The 8,552-nt window shown below is 36.6% G+C and overlaps 1 long non-coding RNA gene across 1 annotated transcript; it reads right to left on the bottom strand.

Annotated features, from left to right (window-relative positions):
- Positions 1-3,929: 3,929 nt before the first annotated feature.
- Positions 3,930-8,046, bottom strand: LOC107781080 (uncharacterized). The gene is made up of 2 exons (XR_012707714.1): positions 4,308-8,046; positions 3,930-4,160 (listed from the first exon to the last, which is right to left on the bottom strand). It is a non-coding gene; the product is annotated as an uncharacterized LOC107781080 (long non-coding RNA).
- Positions 8,047-8,552: the final 506 nt, after the last annotated feature.

Below are 8,552 nucleotides of genomic sequence, written 5' to 3'. Positions count from 1 at the left end.
ATTGAGAAATCTTCTGACATGGAGCTTTCAAATCGTTCCCATGATTCTCTTAGATTAGCGGGGTTACAATATACTAATAGCATTTACAAATAAACGTCTTAGACTGTATGGCATTTGGTAATTAGTAGCTTCATACATACAATCAATTAAGTTATTATCACAAGCTATCAATCTTTTTTTTTTCTGCAGATTCTCTAAATGTGTTGCAATGCTTTCCATTTACAGTTTTGAGATCTTTGTATGATTTTGGGCCTCTTATTTTCATCAATACTAGGCGAAGGTAGTATCTCTCCCCTTCTGTTGGATGACATGTGACAATACGTCCAATAGCATAACCTTGTTATCTTGGTGACCACATTTTATCACTCACTGACCATACGAAGTGTTCTGAAAATTCTGTGTACAATAACTGAAGCTCTTTAGCACGCTTATTTGTTTCATTCATTGTAAATAATTCTGTTAACATTATTTTCTTAATTGCAGGATTATTTAAAATTGTGTTTAGACTTGCAGTTGTCTTAAAGGAGACAAATTGTTGATTCTCAAGATGTAGTTGAAGATGGTAGATATTGGGAGTCATTTCACTGATAGAAAAGGCAAACAAATGCCACATAGCCTCCGGTGCTGACACCCATCTGTCATATCTATATTCTCTGGTTTCATCAATTTCTATATTGGTATCATTACTGTGTACGTTGAAAGCAATTTTATCATGCCCTTTACAAATGTATTTGTTGATATAGTAAACAACTTTAACATCCGATCAAATTTCAACATTCATGTGACAGTTAAACTTGCTCAGTAGATATGGATTGTAAGGAACATCCCATAAATTGTCAAGATATTGGCTTCTAACTTTGACAAAGTTTCTGATATCTCACCTTCTATAAATTGGATATGAATTCTTACCTTTAGATGTTTCGTTGGCATAATCTCTAGGATATTTAAATTTACATTGTCTCATGTTTTTCATGCATGGACTTGTAGGATTTAACACAAGGACCATGCATCATATTCTTAACAACCAAAGAATGTGAATGACTATTTGTATTACCATCTGGTAGTTCGGCACAAACAACTTTATCATAAGCCTCATGTGTCAATAATTTATACTCGTCAGCAAGTATAATAAGGAAATGATGTATCGACCCGGCTGGTCGTTTTGTGAATTATAGCCATGTTTCCCCCATTTTCACTTCTTTATGTGTTATTCAGCTGTATTGTGTCGTATCGAGTGGTTGTGGAGTGGAATGAGACACTTAGTCTCTTATTTAGAAGCTTAAGTTGGAAAAGTCAACCGGGTGTTGACTTATGTGTAGAAGATCTCAGATGTGAGTTCTGATGGTTCGGTTAGCTCCGTTCGGAAATTTTAGGATTAAGAGCGTGTTCGGAATGTAATTTGGAGGTCCGTGATAGGATTAGGCTTGAATTGACGAAACTGGAAATTTGGCATTCTCCGGTTGGCAGTGGAAATCTTGATATCGGGGTCGGAATGGAATTTTGGAAATTGTAGGTCCGTAGTGTCATTTGTGGCATGTGTGCAAAATTTCAGGTCATTCGGAGGTGATTTAGTGGGTTTCGACATCGTTTGCAAAATTTGGAATTTTGGAAATCCTTATGCTTGAATCGGGGAGTATTTGGGTGTTTTAATATTGTTTTGAGTGATCCGGAGGTTCGACTAAGTTTGTATGTTGATATGTGACATGTTGGTAAATTTGGTTGAGGCCCTGAGGGGCTCGGGATGATTTCGGATGGTTATCAGAGAATTTGGAAATTTGGTAAGGTAGTTGAAGCTGCTGATCTGTCATAACCGCACCTGCGGAGTGGGGACTGCATATGCGATGCCCGCAGAAGCAAAAAAGTAACCGCAGAAGCGGCCAAGGCCAAGGAAGCCAAGAACCGCAGGTGCGGAAGGAGGAGCGCACCTGCGAGATCGCAGGTGCGGATATTGGACCGTAGAAGCGGTTATAGGCGGTTAAGTGAAAACCGCAGATGCGGTTGATTTGACTGCAGAAACGGCCCTGCAGATGCGTGAAAATGGGCCGCAGGTGCGAGATGCTTGGGCAGAAGGTATTTAAGAAGCCCTTTGCGAATTTTCGGGTATTCTTCACCATTTCTATCCGGATTTTTTTAGGGTTTTGAAGAGGGAATCAAGGGGATACTCATTGAAGTAAGTTATTTGAGCTTAATACTTGTGATTTTGGTAATTTTCAATTGATTAAACCTGACATTAATAGAAATTAGGGATGAAATTTAGGGGTTAGGGCTTGAAAATTGGAGAGTTTAATTTGAGGATTTGAGAGACCATTTGACCTCGGATTTTGATGGTTTTGATATGTATAGACTTGTAAGTGAAAGGAGCTAGTTTTATGATTTTTGTCGGATTACGAGACTTGGGCCTATGGGCCGAGTTTGGGTGAATTTCGGGATCTTTGTAGCTCGAGAGGTTTATGACTGAGTGAAACCGAGGGCCTGAAATTGTGAGGATATTGAGAGTATAGCACATGAGTTGTCTGTATAGCACGTAAGTTGTTTGTAGCACGTGAGTTGTCCGTGCAGATTCTGATATTGATACTATAGCGTGTCAGTTGTCTGTGCAGCACGTGAGTTGTCCGTGCGTGTTATAGCGCTTGGGCTGTAGGAGCCCCTCCGAAATCTGCACACACCCAGTGAGCGCGGGTATCCTGAGTGAGTGATATGATGTTGTCCGAGGGGCTGTTCTTGATTTATGTTTTTGCCCGATGGGCTATTTATGTTTTCATCATTTTTACTCATTATTCATCATTTTGTTGGAAAAGTTATTGAAAGATGTTTTTAGACAGTTTTATTGGAATTGGATTTTTAAACGGGGTAAATTGACTCACATAATGATTTGAAAGCATGTTGTACCTACTGGAATTTCATGATGTAGATTTTATGTGTTTCCTACTGCTCAATATTTATTCTCCTTTATTACTTACTGAGTTGACATACTCACATTACTCCTTACACGCTGTGTGCAGATCCAGGAATTACTAGACGTGCTTGCGATTGTTGATTTTTTATCTACCGTGAATTTGTGGAGTTAGCAAGGTAGCTGCATGGTGATCACAGCCTTGCTCTTCTCCATCCTATCTTCCTTTAGCTGTTATTAGTAGTTTATCCCAGATTGTATTAGTCTTGGCATTTTTAGACAGTTTTTAGTAGATGCTCATAACTTGTGATACCCCGATGTCGGGCTTTTCTTTCCGCACTTTGTTATTCAGACTTATATTATATCGTTTTGTTAATTATTGGCCTAAAGTAATCTTTATTTTGAAATATCGGGTTGTTTTGATAGAAGAGTCGGCTTGCCTAGTTCCATGTTAGGCGCCATCACGACCTAGTAGATTTAGGTCGTGACAAATGAGCATGAGGAATACCTCATTTTGGAATTCTATGGAGTACATAAAAGCAGCGACTTTTCAAAATATACACTTTTTAATTATATCTGACTTAAGCTCTTCTACCTTTGCTTTAAATATGCGACTCACTAAATTCGGTTTGTTTTGTACTTTACCAGTTAGTAGTAATAAATCTTTTATCTCTGGCCATAAAGGATTACATGTCACCGTTAGAAAGATATCAGGTTTTCCAAAGTTTTGTACTAATTCAATGGCATCCATATATCGACGTCGCATATCTCTTGGACCTCCAGTAAAGCTAATAGGAAGGAATGTTTTTCTGCCAATATTTAAAGCTTCTCTTTCGCCTAGTCTTAGAAAATCAGTAAGTCCTTCTAAAATGGCAAATTTTTGGCTTTGTTATCTCTGGGGTGCGGTTATTTATAAAATGGTAAATTTGTCCTTGAACTCTAAATGTATAGACACCTTGAGTTGTTTTTGCTAATTCCTTATCGTACTTTACTCCAAGTGAAGTAAATGCGAACATGTTGTTGTATGTTCTAATATAAGTATGGAAATGATTGGATTCATCGTTCACGCCAAAGTAAAGGCTTTTTAACTCAGAAGGTAGGCGTTGTGAAACTAATTTTACTGAACTATTACTACAACAAAAGCTAGGAGTTTCATATTTAAATCTTCTAGCTCCGCAGAATTTACAATTCGGAACCCGTTTTAGAACGGAAGGACAACTGGATAGCTGGTTGATATTCCAGCACCCCACCTGTGTTAAGGTGTGTCCTGCAACATTATAAGTAGTTAAGTTTTCATTATATGTTCCTGATGTCAAGCATGTAATATACAGGCAGCACCTCAAAATATGTTAACTATTTGAGGTAGCCTAAAATGCCGAAAGTTAATGGAATATTACAGTTCAATTCAACCAACCATTCTGGGAAGGTAGCAGCTTGTCCTGGAATCATCCTTTGAGATTCGGAAGAAGAATGACTTTGATCGGAAGGATTGGCGGAAGAAATTTCAGAAAGACGACACTTTTTCGCAGCATATTCAGTCCGGCATCGCTCTAGAAGTGTTGCCTTTTTATCAGGTGTCATTTTTTTGTATGCGATACGTCGCCTAAGGTTTCTTTCACTATTTTTGGCACAAAGATATGGATGGCATGTCGTGTGACCAATTTGGTCTTGATCCGTCTTTCTTTTGTTAGAAGACATCTGACTTGCACGCATTTCATATAGGCCTTTTGTTAAAATCGAAAGTTTGTAAGGGTAACATTTAATCTATTCCTATAGGAACAAATATCTACATATTATAACACAAAACATAAGATAAAAGCAAGTTGCATTGTAGCTAAACAGATAATGTTATAGATCAGAAGTTGCGAAAATTACCTGGTGTAGCAATACTGTTTTTGTTATTATTATGCTTGTATTTGTAAATAATGATTCTGGAAATTAGAACGTTAGCTTATAAACGTAAATATAAATAAAACAGAAATTAATTCGAGCCCAGTGAATTCACAGTGTTTCCTTAAGGAATTTAATCCCCTCCTAGTACCCAAGGTTATGGATTATTTCCTCCCAGGATAGAAAGAATTACACACTGGTGTAGCGGTACTTCAAACCCCAGTGTTTCAACGAATACAAAATTTGGCAGCAAATCACACTTACGGATGCTTTGTTTGTAGTTTAAACAATGCAGAACAAGGGAGGAAAACTCAGAAGTCGAATGGAAATTCTGAGAGGAAGGAATGCAAATTATAGCCAACGTTGAGTTTTCGGTGAAGAGAAGATCAATAGCTCTCAATTCTGTTTCTAGTGTGTCTTCAACAAGCTGCTTGCACCATCTATTTATAGTGCAGTTAGCTGTTAAACACGGACCCGCTGCCACTCATTTAGTGGAGCACTTGGTCATGGTGGATGGAGCACCAGGCTGCTAACTAATGGAGCAATCACTTGCTATAATGGAGCAAGCATTTGGCAATGGTGGGAGACGCACAAATCCACGGATTGGAACATATCCGTTACAAACACGGATATTATTACGTTAATATTTACTATTAACAAATAAATTTGGTCCAAAAAATTAATCAATCAATCGATTGATCAAAGCCGAAGCCGAAGCCAAAGCCGAAGCCGAAACCGAGCGACGATGCGAGGTTTGCCTTCTTCCTAACTTTTTAAGAGCTACATGAAGTGCATTTGTATATAAACCCACCAAACTCCTTTTCCTCTACCAATGAGGGACAATGTCTACCTAAAAGGAGAGGAAAACTGAAAATTTTACTCAAAATTTTTATTTCCCTCAATTTCTCATTCACCTTCTTTTTAATACCTTTCTATATTAAAAAGAAACTCAACAGTTTTCACTTACCCCCGGAGCAAAGTTCACTCTCAAGAGCCTGGAAAATTAGAATTGAATAACCATTATACTCTAGCTTAATCGAGGAAACGTATGCGATAATTTACGGGAAAAATATGATATATTAGTATTACTTGAGGTAAATATCATGCGTGTATACAACTGAAGGTAAAAGCAGACAGTGTTGTTTTTGGATCTAAAACCCAAATCCTTTTTCTGTTTCTGTTAGTCTAATTTAAGAACATGGAAAGCAATTGTCTAGTTGGTATCAAGAACCTCAAGGACAGTAATTTAAAAACATGGAAAGCAATTGTCCAGTTGGCATCAAGAATCTCAAATTAGCAATATATATGTTATGCCTTTTAGTAGGAAGGGATCAATTCTCTATCTTCGCGCTAGTTGGAATTGAAGCCATGGTTATCTCTAATCTTATCATTTATTAGCTATTTGAGGGCAGGAATGAAAATACAATAAATCACAGAATCAAAGATGAAGTAACTTTTCTCTTGTTGGTGGGAGAAAAGACCTCCATCGGAAATATACCATGTGCCTTCTTTACCATCTCAAAGTAAAGAATCACAACTGACTTTTCCTCTTTTATTTTTCCTTTCACGATTTCAAGCTAAACACAAAGCTCTAGAAATTTATTCTAAATTCATAAAATAATTCATTTCGTTGGTCAATCTATCGCACCATAAGTAGCGTGAATGATCGATCACAACGAAGCACCTACAAATATTTTTTCAGCGAATGGTGGTTCTTTAGACTTCTTCTAAGGTAACAATTTCAGCAATCAAACCAATTCAGTATAGTCGCAATCTCATCAGATATCAGAAAATACAATTTTGAGGAAAAAGAGAAACCTAGTTGTAGAATTATTGACATGCATATAAGCAATCAACAAAAAACTTCCCAAAAGATGGAGGGGTCCTAAATTTTATTCAAAATAGCAGATATGAAGACCAAATTTTGCAAGTAACCACTATAAATTAACTTTCACTATTCATCCCAAGACATAGCTAACACATGCAAGACATAGGATAACTCAGTCAAAATTAAGGAAGGCCAAATCCCAAAATTAGAAGATGAAAACTGGAACACATGAAGCATGAATGAAGCCACAAAAAGAGGAAGACAAAGAACAATCCTGCAAAAATCTAAATAGACAAATGCTGGAAAAAAATTAAGGGAACACCCCACTATTCCAACAAAATTACTGGAAAAAAGAAAGAGGAGAAAGCAGAAGTCACCTAAGCACAACAAAAATTAGAAGCAATATTTCATAAAAAATATCAATACTTAAAAGTCTAATGCATATTTTGCTGAAGATGGGTTTTTGTAAAGAAACATATTTCTCCATTCTTAGAATATGGTCCAAGGAGGGAAGATTCTATTTGACTACCTTTGACTCCAATTGCATGGGTTAATTATGCAGAAGATAATCAAACTTATAGTTTAATTGTAGGAAACTTATCAAACTAACTTTTCTGATATGTAAGTAACACTCCTGTTTACATTAATCATCTGTCACTGCCAAGATAGTATATTATATCAAAAAAGAAAAAAAAGTATTACTATTTAGATGTTAATCCTACCTAATTAAGAGATCGTACAAAGAAAATGCCTAACTCTTGACCCATATTTTTCTATGGATCAACCCACAGAAATTCATCTTTAAAAAAATAAAAATAGCGAAAAACTATTCAGTGTAGCATAAATTTCACTATAAACAATAAAGATAATAGAATTTTCGGCAGAAAAAGAATTCCAGCTGCCATGCATGTAGGTAATCAACAAAAATAGCCAAAAGCTCAAGATGTCCTAAATTTTATTCTGAAACAGGAGACAGAAATATGAAATTTACAGATGCTAATCACTATAAATTAACTTCCATTATTCATCTCAATGAGCTCACACATGCAAGACATAGGATAAGTCAGTCAAAATCAGAAAAGACCAAGTCTTAAAATTAGACACTGAAAAATGAAATGCAAAAAACATAAAGAAATAAAAAAAAAAAGGAAAGAGGAAAACCAAGAGGAATCCATTATAAATAGAAACAAATACATGACGAAAAAATTAGGGAAAACAGCTCATTGTTCCCGAAAAATTAAACCATAAAAGAAAGATGAGGAAGAAAAGAATCCAGCCAAAATTTTAAGCAAGGAAATAAAAGTATAAGAAGGTTTGAAGAAGGTTGGGAGAGTCATACCTTTTTCCAGTGAAGAAGATGAAGTTTCTGGACATTAGACAATGAAAAAATATAAAAGAAAGGCAATAAACGATAAAGTAAAAGGTGGAGCACGTGGAGAACAAAAGGACCTATGTGGTCCACTTTCAATGGGTGTTGTATTAATATAATGGGTCCAGATTCTAGAAATATCCATGTATGAAAGTTCTAAAACACCCTTAGTCATCCAAGGAACCTTTGCTTATTAATATGTTAATATTTTAAAGGTGAGGTTTCTCACTCTTCATGTATCTCTAGAGGCTAAGTGTCACACCCCAAACTTGGAGAGACGTGGCCAGCACCTGATGCCATACTCGGCCCGAATGTACCACTTTGTAACTATGAGCTATGCAGGGATAGCCCTCAACTTAGGCCGATTAGGCCTACCTGCAAGCTGAAAATACCAATCAAGGCCGACGAGCCCATAATTTGAATCATCTAAAAATAATGTCTTTCTCATCTGAGAGGTAAAATATACCTAAAAGATCATATACATAATTGTGCAGGACGAGAAGCCTCCATGAACGTCTACAACCAGCAATACCAAACTGAACATGCACACAGGGCTAACAAGGCCACAATAC

Source organism: Nicotiana tabacum, chromosome 3 (assembly GCF_000715075.1).
Source record: "Nicotiana tabacum cultivar K326 chromosome 3, ASM71507v2, whole genome shotgun sequence".
Classification (NCBI taxonomy): domain Eukaryota; kingdom Viridiplantae; phylum Streptophyta; class Magnoliopsida; order Solanales; family Solanaceae; genus Nicotiana; species Nicotiana tabacum.
This window is presented reverse-complemented; position numbering and strand designations above follow the sequence as displayed.